The sequence below is a fragment of the Zophobas morio genome, unplaced genomic scaffold (assembly GCF_036711695.1).
Source record: "Zophobas morio isolate AGI-343-1 ecotype UQ-CSIRO unplaced genomic scaffold, CSIRO_AGI_Zmor_V1 ptg000004l, whole genome shotgun sequence".
NCBI classification, from domain to species: Eukaryota; Metazoa; Arthropoda; class Insecta; order Coleoptera; family Tenebrionidae; genus Zophobas; species Zophobas morio.
The window spans coordinates 13,708,866-13,725,245 of record NW_026972109.1 but is presented as its reverse complement, the minus strand read 5'-3'; the positions used below and the strand labels follow the sequence as shown (position 1 = coordinate 13,725,245).

General features: G+C 37.1%; 1 protein-coding gene across 1 annotated transcript in view; it reads left to right on the top strand.

Annotated features, from left to right (window-relative positions):
- LOC135142081 (TOX high mobility group box family member 4-like) overlaps nucleotides 1-16,380 on the top strand; it is a 207,163-nt gene that overhangs the window by 99,944 nt on the left and 90,839 nt on the right. The window lies entirely within an intron of this gene.

Here is a 16,380-nt window from a genome sequence, read left to right as displayed (position 1 = left end):
TTTTGCACAACCGGGAATGCGGGAATCAATCATAAGCTTTTTTCAAATCAATGTAAGCTGTATATGTGTTTCTGTTTTATTTTCTAAGATTTATTGACAGATGCCATTTATAGATTTTCGCTTCTATGTAATGATTACAACACTTGAAAATGCAGACTGTTCCAAATTTCTTCTGTAGCTGTTCCTCTACTCCCAATTTTTATGTTGTGATGACTATATTGTGAAAGACAGTGGGATACGTGCAGCAAAAAGTATAAGGAACACTGTAAGCGCAGTTTAGTTTTTCGAATGAGCATCTGAATCGTCTGCTATTAGCATCAGCGTCGTCATTTTCTGATTTCTCCTCGAACTCGTTATTCGCTTCCGTTGCATACAAGTAGGTAATGCTTGATATATACATTGTAGTTGTAACCCTTCAGGGGAATGATCCATAGCGTTCGAAATCGCGTTCCTAGATGGCTGTAAGATCGGGGCGCAAACCCTGCGTAACAGGTGGTGTTAGGCCCCTTCTGGCTTGGTCACCGCCACCTGACGCCGTGCTTGCCCCGCAGGGACGGCTCGTCAGGCACCTGTCGTCGTTCATGGCCCTCCTTCTACCTGAGCAGCCCTAATCGAGTCCGTTTTAAAGCCGCGATTCAGTCGTAATTTCGCCATCGTGTGTGTGATCGTGGTTGTTCTGGTGTGTGTTATGGAGGAGTGAGGTCGAATCTGGCAGGGAAGCGGAAACAGTGGTAATTGCGACGACGACGTGTACGTTTGGGGGTTGCTTTGTACCATCATGTGTACGTAGCGATTGCTGCGAATAAAGAGATTAGGTGCTGATGAGATTTGCTCGTAGCTCTGCAACAGTCATCCGTTCCGCGCTAATCACTTTTGCCAGGGACGTAGTAAAACTATTTATTCGATTAAGGGGCGTTTGTGATCGGGATCGATGCGGGGGTCTCTGAATAGGGCCGAAATGAGCCTTTCAATAAAGAAATACTCGCATAAAACAAATTATATACGCAAATTCGATTATTCAAATCCTCGCGAAATTCATTTCGAATTTTCCTTCAGGGCATCTATATTTACGAATAATGCAAATAACAATCGGCCAGAAAGGGAAAGAAGGAACTGGCGCGCACCCCTAATCGATCTCGTATTTCCAATGATCATTGAGCCAGTGTCAAGTGTAATCCATTCCCCTCGTTTACTTTTTATTCTTTCTTTACCCCTTTTTGCGCTCTCCGTCTCTCTCTCCCTCTCGACGAACTTCCTTCGCCTCCTTCTCGCTCTCGAACGGAAACATCACGTCGCTTCTGTGTTGCGAAACTAATTTAAGCAGAAAACCAAATTTAATCATTTCTCTAGAGCTGCTTTCATTAGCAATAGAACTTTACAAGAAAGTAAAGAATAACACTGCTTGAATTGGAATGATTCATTATTAAATTTTAACTGTCTAGAAACTTTGTTTATATTTAATTACGGGATAAGTTTTTGAAATTAATTTCCTGCATAATGGCCAACCACCCTCGCCCCCTTCCCCCAACAAACAAAAGACCACGCAATTTCCAATTCCACGCGATAATTCACTGCATCAAAATGACAGAACTCGATGCAGTTTGTGGAAACTGACACAAATAACCTTCAAACGTTTAACCTCTTGCACAGCAACGGGGAATGACAGACAGACCATCGGTTAGATCTACTTTCTAACTGAAACGAACCAAATTTTGCAGATAAAACCTTGTCTGAAACTTTACCACTTAATGGGCAACAATGCGAAATTCTCTGTGGCAGATTCATGCAAAAAAACTTCGAACTTGTTCGTAATGGAAACAAACTCTAGACTTTACAATAATATCTATCTATGGATACTGAATAATATGCTTGGAAATTGGAATGAGACATTTTCAAACATGAAACAAAATCTGAGTTTCCGTTACTTCATACATTTGGAATCTGTAACAGTTTTTTATGGATCAAAATATTGTTATTTCAATTTGACGAACAATAAAGTAGCACATGCGCATTAGTGCATTTTTTTTCAAACTATGAACTCATTTCATTTTAAAATAAATTTATTTGTTTCAGCGATGGTCTTTCTGTGTAATAATAAAGCCCTATCCAAACAGTTCTGCAACTGATTTTCGCAAAAAGTACAAATGGAGCTTTGTCGTACCGGGGCAGCGAATTATGTGCCGGCGGAATTATTTCGATTTCCGGGCGCCCGGAGCGCATCTCCCGGATTTAATTAGGGGGAGTCGAAAGTTTTCGCACCTCCACAAAACTATCGGGGGCGTAAATACAATTTCGTAATTTGATCGTAAAAGGCATTCACTTAATTTCGGAATCGGGTTAAACGGCCCAAGTAAGGACGGACTAATTTGCGAAATATAAAGGGGGGAAAGAGTTCCCGAGATGTAATTAAGGGAAAGAGTGAAAACGACAATTCATTTTCTTATTCCATTTTATTTTGTGTCACTGAAAGTTATTTCAGGATTTTATGAAAGTGGAGGGTGAAAGGGCGCCGGGGATCGGGTGGTGAGGGTGGAGGCAAAAATTTAAACTCTCCCTGTTTCTTCTTAAAAGCCTCAGGCAGGTCGATAGAAAAGTTTGTTCACCCTAAACCACACCCCTCTCTAATGTTAAAACATAAGTTGACTGAAAACCTCGTTCGTAATTATGTTTTTTTTTGTTCCTCTTGTCCGTTTTGGAATGATGTAACTCTAATTATAAGCGGTGTTTGAATTTTTAATTGGGTGCGTTCCGGTTTTCTGAACACGAATCGTGTTTTAAAATTACATTTTTGAATTTCATCCTGATACGTCATTATACACAGATAAATTTTTCAAATTTGTTTTGTCTGAATGTGTTTCATCGTACAAGGTAAGCTTGTTCAAGACCAGAAAAATTCTTTCGTCCCTTGTTTTAGCACCTAGAGAGTGGATTTAAATAATTCAGTTAGAAATCAACGATTTACTGTAAACTGAAGTTCACTCTTTATTTTGCAGTTTTCGTAAACGCCAAAGCGCAGAGACTCAACCCCACGGGATTTTTATTGGTGTCGTAGAACAACGCCTTGCTCTTCACGTTGGTTCGAACGAAGTCAAATTAATTCATATTTTTAAACAAAATTGGAAACCCCAGTGAAGTACTTTTATATAACTCAATCTTCGGTCTCGGTGGACAGTTTTTACTTCAAGACCAAATGACATAGTTCACTTTTGTTTCGAACTTCTAGTAGTTTTCATAGAATTTTGGTGCAGACACACAGTTTGTACAATTTGGACCACCTGTTTCAATAAATCGAAAGCTCTTCTGAGATTAAAAAAAGGGGGATTGTGTTTGTTTTCCGTTTTGTGTTTCTTGTTTGTTTTGTAATGACGAATAACTGCAAGCCGTGTTTGAATTTTAATTGAACGCGTTCCGGTTTTCTGAACGCGGCTCATTTATAAATTACATTTTTGAACTTCATCCCGATACGTCGTTAAGCAGCGATAAATTTTTCAAATTTAATTTGTCTAATTGTGCTTTGTGTTGGCTGAGAATCGAACAATCGAACATACAAAGGCTTATTAATGCCTCTCCACTGTTCCCACTGACACAATGTGATGGGTTTTATTGTTTTTTTGTTGTGCGGATTGGTTCATTAGGCGTTATCTATGTAAGTACACGTGTTTTAACCATTTCTGGCATTCAGGCCGGATCGGGCTGGCTATAAATTTGACCCTATCTCGATTGTCTCAAAAACCAGTTCGCCTGTTAGATCAGGGACCGATATTTAACGGCGTTGTCACAGATCCACGTCGTTTCTGTTACGGACTCCCTTTGCATCGGATTATTGAATTACGAATTAATTGGGACACGAAGACCAATCCAGGAGCTCGCTCGACCAACAGAACATCGATACAAACCGATGCGGTTCTTAATTAGGGGAATATTACAAACTATTGACTTTAAACCTTAAATAATTGATTAGCGAATTTGATGACGTTAACTTTTTCCACAAGAAAAATCAATGCAGGCACGCGGAAACGCCACACTGGGGGAAAACAGACAAAATTTATAACAAACACACTTGTTCATTAGTTAAAAAATTAACGGTGCTTTCAACATATACTGTAATATTAATTAAAATTTTTATACTTTGCGAGAAGATACGGAATTAAAGTTGGCTGTGTTTTTAAAATTGTAAATTGATACGTTGTTACTAAGACCTTTACATCAACCTATCAAACAATTTAACAACAAGACCCATTAAATAGAGTGATAATTCGTAAAACAAACGTGCCATTTGTAGTTTTATAGCCGTAGACTTTTCAAAACAACGTAGATGTTACAGGGTACGATAACAGAAAGTGAATACGTGGCTTTTTTTCCTATTTTTACGCGATTTATGGTCAAATATCGGTGGTATGAAAATTTTAGTATTATAACATGACTTTAAAACAGTCGTTTAACGGTTGCGTAAGTTAAAGTAATGTACCATAAATGTAAAATTAATGTATTATTTATTCACAGATACTTGTACGAACAAAGGCATATTTATTTTTATTCTGACTAATTAAAACAGAATAGTTTATTAGATGCATAAAAAGTGGTGTTCCATCAAATTAAAATGCAAAATTGCAGTGTTATAAATTGTTTCTTAATCAATCATACACCACTTTTTTCCTTTCTGTAAGTAAATACAGCAACTGACATATGTTTCTTTTGTTAGCGGATTTTGTATTGTGCATGTTTTGTCTCACTTCGGGAAAAAAATATTGACGTAACAAACGTAACATTTAAACTTAAACTGTTGAAAATGTTTTCATGAATGCCTCATAGTTAAGTTCTTTAAAAAATTTTTAGTTGTGTTCTTTTTTTAAGACTGGAAACAATTTTTTTCATTTTTAATAGCATCTAAAACAACTTGAAAGTTTAGTTTAAACGTTAATTTATCATCTCTTATCGAAAGTGGAAACAAAGAAAATACTTTAATTGTCTGGCTCGAGTTTCTAAGTTGGATATTTCAGAAGTCAGAAACTAATTTTTTGTAATTGCTTACATTTATTACCTGTCTGTGAAAGTTTTGCTAAATTGTAAGAGTTTTTACGGTTACAAAGATTTTCAGAATTTCCAATGCTTATTTCACAAAATAATATCGAAACAAAAGAATTTTCCAACAAGGGAAGAAAGTTTGGATAATCGCATGACACGACTACTAAACGAGCATTAAAATACTTTTAACGTCATTATAAGTTACAAGGTGTCTGTGTTGTAAATAATTATAATGTAGAGAAATTGATTTGTTCACAATGACAAGCACAATGACCATTCGGTTTCTAGATTATGAAAAATACATTGTAAGTTAGTTTTTCGTTGTTGTTAAATGTAGTATAAAATCGTTCGAAGCACCGGAGTAATTTTTGTGTATTCGAAAAACGGTTCTTATTTTCCACCACATGATCATCTGTTCCATTAGTGAATTACATTGGATGATTTGTTTTCCAAAGTCGGTGTCGCTGCAGAAACTTTAACACTTACAACTAGCTGACTCTATTAAGAAAGTTGTAAAATCGCCGATTCGGTTTTGATAATAAAGGGCAAATAGCCAACATGGCAAATCGTAAATCTAACAACATAATAAAGTACAATTTGTTACAATTTTAACTTGAATGATTTGTAACATCTATTAGAAACGTGATAAAAATAGCCACATTCCTAATAAATACAAGTTACAACACAAATATGTCGTTAATTTAACGTGTATTTATACCAACAGTTTTCACCTGTAACATACATCGCATATGCGTTAATTGAAAATGGCGGCCTCCATGTTGTTGCTTTTTAATGATGTTGCTCATTCCCTGTTGTAACCGTTTCACCAGAAAGGAATCTGTTGTCTGTCTGCTCCGAATGGCCTTTCCGCTCTTTAGGTTCCGTCGTAAATCTCAAGCCGTTCTACACTACACGCTATAAGGGAAAGCAGATGTTCGATTTTGTCGAGTACAACCCTGACCGAGTCGTGCAGATAAAATTGCCCTCTTTGAGAAAATTTCCTCGTACAATGAATTGTTATTATTTTAGAGCTATATGACAATGACAATGAGACAGTTGTTGCATTTGCCATTGACATTGCAAACAATGAGTAATTATCCTTGTCGATGTTCTCATTAAAATACTGCGGCGGAACACATGTTTATAAGGATAAAAAACGTGTACGAGTTGATGATATAGCAGGAACAAGATTTGCCTGAAAAAAGCTTTTATTAGAAATTCGCCCGAGGAGATAATTGTGGTATGCAATCTGAAGAACTTGTTCTGAAGTTTTTTCTGTTGCCAAATATTTCAAGAAACGTGACAGTGGGAATATGAAGAATATTTCAAATATTTGGTCATTCGTATTAGAGCTGTCAGTAAGAAATGTGACTTTGCAAAAAATGGAAAGTTTATTGTGGCCAAGTCTGATTTACGTTATTTGTTCGGTGTTTTATTGAACTTCTTTTTGTTGCTGCAGATCCAGCTACAACTTCGTGATAATCAACAAGCATGTTTATTCTTTTCACTTATTATTGTTATTCTTTTACTTTAATATCGTTTATCTATAATAATTATTGTTGTTTTTTTTGCTTTATCGACTGCAGTAAAGTAACGATAAAGAAAATTGCATTGTGACAAAGCTAAAACAAAACCATTAAAAATGACATAGACGAAAAATACAAAAATAAGTTAATAGCTTTATAGCACGACCTTCACGTGTACGGTGTTTATTTGGCCATATTTATAGTTTAGTATGAAAAAGAAATCATAATTGTGGTGCTCCGTATCGGATTTTAAAGAGCTTGCAGTCGGCACTTGTGCTTTGGTTCATACTCGGAAGCTTAAAATTTCTACCATTAATGTCATTGTCTTTTTGACGTTAAGAGGACAGTGAATTATACTTCTTGTTAAAACCAGTACCACATAATCTGCATTTTAAGTAAAACCTTACGATACATGCCGCAATTATTTTCTGTCGCTCCGGAGAAAAATATCCCAGAAAGCACTCTTGTTATCCAGGTTTTGTCATAAATCTTCGTGATCAAACGGAGCTCCGAACAAAGCCCCTGTTCATTTGTCTTTATAAACTGTAACGATTTGACGTAATGGTCAACAGATTTATAAACAAAAATTTCCAGTATAAACGAATTCCGTCCAGTGTTCGTTAGGGCTTTATCCGGGTGAACGATCCCGTATGCGTAAAAGTTGCATAGCGCAAACGTGATTTTTGCGCAAGTGAATTTGTTTTAAAATGTAACTATGAGTAATCGTCGATCGCTTAATGAACGCTAACGAGGACAATGGATGTAATTGGATATAAAAACGCACTCACTACCCAATTACGCGTTCCTATGGAGCAGTTCCATCAGTTAATTAGTTAAATATAAAATGCAGGAGCACAGCACCGCGCTCATCTTTAATTAATTTCATAATATTCCTTGTTTGCTTGCGATTATTGCACATTATACAAAGAAACTTCGAGAGTATGCAAAGTAAATTATTAACATTCATAAACGAAAGCCTCCCGAGTTTTAATACCCCCGCCCCGTGCAGACAGCCCGCCACCCAACCCCCTCAACTTTATTTCGAATAAAATTTCCATTCGTTTCCTCTTCTTTTTACATGAAATTGCTTCTTTTTCAACCCCCCGGCGCATGTACAGTTTGATATTGACTGGGCCCTGGCTTTTTTGCATGTACATCACTCTAAGATCCGCCATCACTAACGCGGTCTCCGCGGGCCTCCTCGGGATCAAAACCACGCCAAAATTTAGCAAATTTTTGGACGTTCGATTTCATCGTACACTTGTATCACTGTCACACCGTCAATTGTACACCTTTTTCAGAACAGATACTAAAATTTTGTTACACAATAGTTGATTATTGAAAATTGTTATTAAGGCCACTTTTAAATAAAACATTTTTTTTTAGAATTTTTGAACTACTAATTATGGTTTTTGTTTTTTGAACTTGATATGCAATTTTGATGTAATTTAAGTAAAAAGAGAATTTTAAAAAAAATATATATATTGGAAACGAACTATGCAAAAACATTTTTGGTCATTTTTGAATAAAGCTTTCTGAGTCTCTTACAGAGAGCTTTGTTGTTTTTTATTGTAAAGCTACTAATACATTTTTCTCGACTTCTGCGGTCCTTCTCCACTGGAAACAGTTCTTGATTCAAAGGCGTCTTTGTTAAGTTGCCAACTATTTTTTATTCGGTGTACAACCTCATAACAACTAGCTTACTTAAAAGCTTTCTTAACTAAATAAGAACGATATATGCTATGGAATTTCTATATTGGATGTTCGAGATTTTCCAGCGCTTTAGAATTTGATCCAAATATTTTATCTATTCATTTTTGAACTCTATTTTGCGACATATTTGTGCAATGATTCACTTCGTTATCCTCCTCTCTTTGTGTGTTTCTTAAATATAAAACCCATATTCACGTTTCAGAATTTGAAGGTCTGTGTAAATATCGCTTCGCGTAGATACAAAACACGTCATTTGAATTCGTCCTTCGTATTATTATTTTACGGCCGTTGTAGTTCCCCGTTTTTTACAAAATATACATAATTTATTGTAACTGTTTATGGTTTTTTCCCTTTTTCTCGGACAATCCAGTTTGAAGAAACCGCAATTAGCAAAATCTGGTTAAATCGCCAGCCCTTCCTGGAACTTTTTAAACATCACTCTTTTCCGGCTCCCAATAAACGTCAAGTGTCTCGAAGTTTTTCCTTTGCATATCCGGCTCGGCCTGCAGATGGCGTTAATTATTTAAGCACTCCCTAGGGCTCGTTTGCGGTCGACAGGTATTGCGTCCCGACGCCGCCGCCGCATCCTGAGGTCAGGCGTCGGCGGCGTCCCGTTCGGTTCCGCACGAACAGGTGGTGCCCTTGACGCCACCGGCTGCTCCCGGAATCCCAGACAGCTGTTCGTCGCCTCCTCACGCCCGAATCACTTCGCTTTATGACATCTTCATAAAAATTACGTTATCCTTTTTCGCGTATTGAATATTAAGCGGATCCTGCGTCGGATGTGATTATCTGGACGAATTTTTTCCGGTTGAATCTTTTCCCGCTGGCGTCAAGTTCAACTTACGAACGTCCCAGAGGGAAAATTCGCGCCGAACTCTTGACTGTGTACTTTTTGACATTGAAACTCTCAGGTGCTTTTAAGCAATTGCCAGGTCGTGTCTTGTTTTCTGTCTGGTTATGGCGAAGGATGGGAGAAACGGGCATGGGAAAAATGAAGTTTGTACATTTTTCGGGATGTGGACAATAAGTTGATAAGTAATTGGAAAATTGATTAATTGTTTGTTTACGTAAGTATCTGGAAAACAAACTTTTAAAATAATAAATTAGATGATAGACAAATAATTAGATAAAAAATTTATTATTGTTTGGTGTTTTTCAATTTTTGAACAACAGAAATTAAAGCCAACTGTGTTTGAATCAAATTAATGACTTGTTTACAAAACTGAATTGTGATAGCGGCTAACAACAATGCAACAGAAACAGTAATTTGATACATCGCGTTCGACAAGGGCATGAATTGAAACAAATTTTTTTACAGGCTTTCTTGTGAAATTTTACCCTATGGTTTTAAAAATGATATAAATTATATACGATATATAGAGTTTAATTCCCCAAAAGTAATTTGATGGATACAATATTTTATCCAGGTGCGACTCTTTTTATACATCATGTACACTTGCACAGAGTCGTAACAAGTCTTTCTAGTTTGGTTTGGCATTTAGTAAGTAATCCGGGATTTCGCTCATACAGAGTCATTAATTTTCGAGAACCAAGAGTCATGATCGTACATTTTTCGCATAACAATTGGGTTTAGAACGAATCTTTTTGAAATAACTGTGAAGTCTTTATTTTGTGCGCTGCTTTATGGCATAATTATTAATGTTGGATAAAAAGAATTTTAAGCGTTGTAGGAGTTCTTAATAATGGGATTATCATGTTGCATTAACATCATTCATGGAATTTTATGAGCTGTCAGAATCCCCACTTGATGACTAAAGTTGTAATTATAAAATTGAATCGTGAACAGAATATTGACGGATAAGTAATTAAGTTTGGAATAAATCTTAAAGAGGGTTAGAGCATCTGTTTATTGTCAGATAAAACGACCAGTTCTCACCAGTCTAAATTATAGGGTTCTTTGTCTTGTTTACAGTTTAATCTTCTGAAATAAGTACTATACGCAATACATTATGGTTGTAAATATGTATGTAAATATTGTAAATACGGTTCAAATTACTCGAGAGGAGCTTCTCTGTTGTTCTGGTCTGTATTTACAAACCGTCGGTGGCAGTTTAAATTTGCTTAATTGCTACTTTTTCTATCGTGGTTAACTAATTGACACTTTACTAAACATCTTGTAAAAACATGTGTTCTGGTGGTAATAACACATATGAACTGGGTCGATTCACAGTAGAGGGTCACTTGCTTCACTGAGCTTTCGCAGCTTTTTATTGAAACAACAAAATTAAATAAATGTTTATCGTGTTTGCCAAAGTTGACATTCTCAAACCGAGTCAGATGTTCGCTATATATGGTAAATCTTGAACTATAAACTATAAAGGAATGTTTTAATAATGAGGAAACTAGAGCAGCCATAAAATACGTACGACTTATTAAAAATCTTAAAAGAGTTGGTAGGATAGTTTATGAAATCTAAAGCAAATACGGCGCAGTTTAGTAAACTTTCATCGGCGCAGTTGTTGAGTGTCTTCTCTGCGCGAGGAAGCTATCAAATTAATTAAAATACAGTTTCGGAAAGTACGGAAAGAAAAAAAGCAGGATAGACCGGAGCCAGGACGATTTCGATACAGAACCCGGAAACTACGGTGTTGATAATTGTGCAGAAGTAATCAAGATTCGACTCCAGTTGCTATCGACCCATAAAAATCACAACTTGTAAATTCCGATTCGAAAATGTAAAAATTGGATTTTCCCACGCCCCGACCATAATCACCTTAAAACGTGTGTCGGTAATAAAATTCACCGCTGATGAATCTCGTTACCGTCGCCATTGTCTTTCTTTCAGACTTAATTAAAATCCGTTAATTGAAGAGACCGGCTTATGGATTACGAATTTGGCCCCCGCCGCCGCCCCCTCGTTCGATTTCCTTGCTTTCCGAAAATTAATGGTTTAATCGTGGACGTATGTCGAGGCATCTAAAAAATTTAATTAGTGCAGCATCACCGCCGCCGCCGCCCCCCGCAACCTTGTCGTGTACGACATGTCGGTGTGTTAGTGTGTGGTCGGGCGCGATTGTGTATGGGAAATGAAATTATTAAGCGCCGTCGTTATAAAAGTTATAAAATGAAATTTCCGGGCCACAAAGCATGTCTGGGGGAGATGATATATAGGAACGCATTTTTTGCGTACTATTTATAATGGAAAGAATCAATGTTTGCAGACGGCGTTGCCACGCGGCGGCTTGTCGCGGAATGCGCCGCCGAGCGGCAACGCCGCCCACAAGGATCGATGCGGCCCCTCGGCGGAGGCAACGCTTGTTCCTCGGAGATGTTCGATGGACCTCGGGCCCGCGACGGGGCGGCGGCGGCGGCCGCATCCCCCGGGCCGCTCCGCCGCCTCCGGCCCGTACCGGGACCTGCCGCCTCACTCGCACCCGTCTATCGCAATTTATAATTTTGTATATTTACGTTGTTGCGATCATGGGTTTTTATTAAGTTTTTGCCGCCGCCACTACCGCCGCGGACAAGAACTCAATTTAATTTAAAACAAACACGAGGAATACGCTTGAAACAACGCCTTGTTATTCTTGTACACTGGAATAATACACGCCGGTCTTAATTAACATAATTTCATTACTGGTAACGTATGTAAAGAGGGGGGGTAACGCCGATTCTAACCAACGGTTAATTCACAAAGTAATGACCACATTCGTGCCATCTATGTTGGCCTAAACTAAGAATTGAGAATTTTTATTAAATTTTTCGTGCGAGCGAGAAATGAATATTTCATTCGAGTTGTAGACTATACTTTTCCTAGGTTGTTGCTGAGATTTTGTTTTAACCCGGAGTTTCTACACGCACACAACGAATACTTTTCTAAACAGTCCTAGGAAAGATCTGTTTTCATTTGAAATACATAAGATGTCTTCTCAGTTTTCTTTTTTCCTTAGCTACATTACCAGTATCCGACACATCTGCGACTAAATTCGCATGTTCCCTTCTTTACTTTTTCTTAGTTTTTTTTATGTTCCTAGGGAGCTTGATGTTTCACTGTCTGACCTGGATTCTCTTATGAGGTGTCGCCAGGAAGTATAGTGAGACTTACGCTATTACGAGTTTGTGTAGGTGAGCTACACAAGCGTGTTAAACAAGTGCAAAATTTCGTGTGTTTGGAATTAATTATTTGATTGCGGAGTACACCAAAGTTGTTCTGTTTCTTCGCCTGTAAAATTTACATTATCGAAATTAAAAGAGAGAAGGATATACCAGTATGTGTTTGTTCATTTGGGAGCATCTGGAGAATTTTGTACAGTACCTATTTTATGTGTATTTGTTATTATGGGAAAGAAAGTGTTGCACGTACTTTAAAAACAGGTAACACTAAAAGAGTTATTATTTATTATTACCGTATTACTTTACCATTTGCGGTTACAAGGGGTTGAGGTTAAATGAAAACTTTAACATAACAATGGGCTTTAATATGTTGCAAATATTACATCACAGTTTTAGTTTACGTCACCGTTATTATGTAACTTTTGTCTCTGCTTCAAAGCTAAAGCTGGGTTTTGTAATAATTAACACTAGATAAACAAAATTTTGTATGTACTGTGTAACAATTTTATTTTTTTTTAAACCCGCGTGTTTTCCTAGTTTTGAATAACTTCACCGACGTCTGGCTTCCATTAACAATTATTTTTGTTAAAAAGTAGTGTTTGCGTTCTAAACGTTTACGTCTAACATAATTATTCTCTCAAGTGCCTCCCGACTTCTTAAAATGTTGTGTGTTTCATCACACAGTAGCAATTTTCTGGAAGATCAATATACAGCAGACTGAAACTCAGTGGTGAAAGCTATTGGCAACAAATCCTGATTTAAAAACCAAATCGAAAAACAGTAGCATTGCCAACAACACGACACGAATTTTTGGCATACTCCTATGATCTACGTTTTTGATGGCGTCATGGAATTTTGGATATTTAACAAGAGGGTGTTTAAATGAAATTCAAATTTTCTTAAACCTCAGATTTTATAAGCAAAAGATTGTTTTCTGTCAGACCCACAGGGATTTTCTTTAAGCTCTTAAAAATACAGTTTTTTTTTTTTTAAATCACGAAAACACATCCAACGACAAACCAGTTTTTTGCATAATATAAAAATGTAGAGTATGTTTTAATTACGAAATTACGATTACGATTTAATTAACATTTGTTGGTAAGAGAACGCGTAAAAAATGTAAAGTGTGTGAAATTTCGTGTCTGTGTATTGCTCTCTCGACGCGTATTGACATTTCATGACATGCCTGTATTATGTTGGCTTGTCTTATATGGAAAATTACTTCACTTGCTGATCAAAAATAAACGAGTAATAACATCCAAGTTACGTTCATATATGCTACGCATTCAGCTGGAAATGTGCTTTTTTCGCAATATCTTTAAAACATCCAGTTTAGAGAGCTCTTTTTCATGTATGCTTTTGTCATTTACGACATTATTACTGAACATAATTCAAAACCAAATAAGAAAAATTAATGGTCAATGTATACACGTTAAAAGCTGTAAAATGCTTGCGCAGGATAGAAGAAATGAAACATTTCATTTAACCGGCAATAAAATTTATCGCACGTCGTATTTGTTGAGGTATTTTAGTAGATGTGATTGTTTTCCACTATAATGTTCGGCGTACTTAAAGTACACATTTTAATTTACTATTATAAATTTCAGTCGAGACTGCCTTTGTTAGTATTTTCGATTGACACTAACTTGTGAAGCTCTAAATCTTTCAACGAATAAAATAAATAGGTGTGGTAAGTACAGTAGGGTGTGCGCTACTAATGAACGCTCATCACACCGTTTACAGCACGTCCCGCCAAAGTCAATTCAAACGACTATATTAAATAGATAATCGTCGTTTTACGAGTGTGTCTTTCTTAAACTCACTCTGTATTACCGTGCAATCAAATTCCCGCCCTCCCCCACCATCCAACGTTTTCGGTTGTTCCTGTCACTTTTTCGCTTGTTTTTTCTTAGGACCGAATCCTTTGTTCGCTCCAAACAAGCATGCTTACGCCACATAAAGCGGAAATAAACAATGTTTGAGCCATTGACTGCTTGTAATCATATTTGCTTGGCAAAGAACCTACTTTATAGTTCATTTTATGTTGGAAAGCTGTTTCCGCGCTGATTGGTCCTTTTAGCTCTCAAAGGTTAATGCGTGGCAAAAGGAAACATCCCATGTGCTTACGCCATGTTGGGCATGTTAGACGCGCTTCATCTACTCCTGTGCCACACGGGCGATGTCCGAAAAGTCCGAAAATAATCCCCCCGACCAAAACGAGACAAAATTTACCGATCACAGGCTTATTTAACCAGGACCGGGGCCTGATTTTCCGCTAATTTGATACCTGTATGAGTTGAGACGTCGATGTTGCGCGAAACCTTGACATCGACGCTCATTATACGCAGATTATGCAAACGGCACGGGCTGAGGAATATTACGATTTAAAGAGTTTTCTTGGTTTGAATATTTAAAATATTCGTTATTATTTTTCCCAAAGGTTAAGATATCGTCAACATGAAAGTATATATTTTCTTGTGTATCATATAATATTTTGTTTAAATGTTGGTTGTTGACTTCAATAATAAAATAATGTAAATCGACTTGGCTGTGAAAAAGTCTATCATGCGGCCTGAATTATTGGTGGCCTACGTATCAGGCAGCATGTTCTTCTCATTCTATTTCCACCCTAGTTAGGTTCAGTGCTATCCTATCTATACAATGTTACACTGAGAACATTAATTGAGGACCAAATTTTTTTAATTTTTAGTGATTTTTCACAACATCCGAGCAAATCATTGATGAATGATCGCTAAAAATACTTAAGAAAATGAGGTTATGGTTGACATTTATAGCAGACGATGAGTAGTCATCAAGCATCACAACCAGGCGGCAAATTTACTAAATTTCAGAGCCAACTTACTCTACAATTTTTTATAATCATCTTGTATATATAAATGGGTCTTCTTATGGACCCTTGTGTAATTGGTTAGAACAATCGTTCCATAAATTATGGCTACTCAGAGACTTAGTCGTTTAGTGAACAATGAATTCAATGCGTCTTAATATCTATGTGAATCAGGTGAAAGGTAGCATTACCACCTAGAGTTATTTTAGTCTTATTGTTATGTTTTTATGTGTCTTTTATTATGAAATATGAACTATGAAAGGTTGTTTATAAAACTATGTCCATAGAGGTAAGAAATGTACGTTAGCTACTTTTTGTTGTCTTTGTTGCTTTGTTTGCGTTGTTACATAAATATGTTGGCGTGCTTTACAAATTTATGATAAAATCAAACTAGAATGAAAATAAACCTGTGACCGCTCAGTCAACCATTCTGACCTCCACATAATAATAACCCACCTTTTTTTGTCTGTTGTACAAATTAGAAATAAATTCTTATAAAAAAGGTGTTACTACTTTAAACACAGTGCACCGTTTTAGAAGCATTTAAACATAGACCGTGCAACCTTGACACTTTATTTTTACTTTCGCTGCTAAATTTGAAAGCCACTAGAGGTATTTGTCGTTTTATCTAACAATTTTGGCGGTATTTACGAAATGTCAACCGTCGGTGTGTGGAAATCGTTATTTTCTATTATTATTAATAAATCTATACAATATTTCTCTGATAGAATAGTATCTATTACATAAAACCTTTTTAGAAAAAACCAGCCTCAAAATCGCGGTCTCTTTCAAGACGCGTCGTCGCGTTTTATATGATTGGAGTGTCGTTGTTAAGGAAATTGAAAACGCAACGAGACAGTGCGGATCCCTGCGGCGTCCGATTCCCAGCACGTCGATTACGGTTAGTCATCTTGCGGGAAAAGTGTGCGTGACACGTGGCCACGGCCACGTTGATTGCACGTCCTTGACATTCGGCGTTTGTGGTGCTGATAGCAAGGAAATAAGGTCAGTGAGTAAGTCGGGTCTCGGGTCAGGGCTTGCTCTGATCGTTGACCTAGGGGATTCCCGGCTTATCCTACCATTTTCGCCCGTTACACGCCGCACCGAACTAGGCGAACATCGCTGTGCCTTATTGCCGCCGCCGCCGCCGCCTCCGACGCTTCTCCGCTTTGAGCGTCGGGACACCGACAA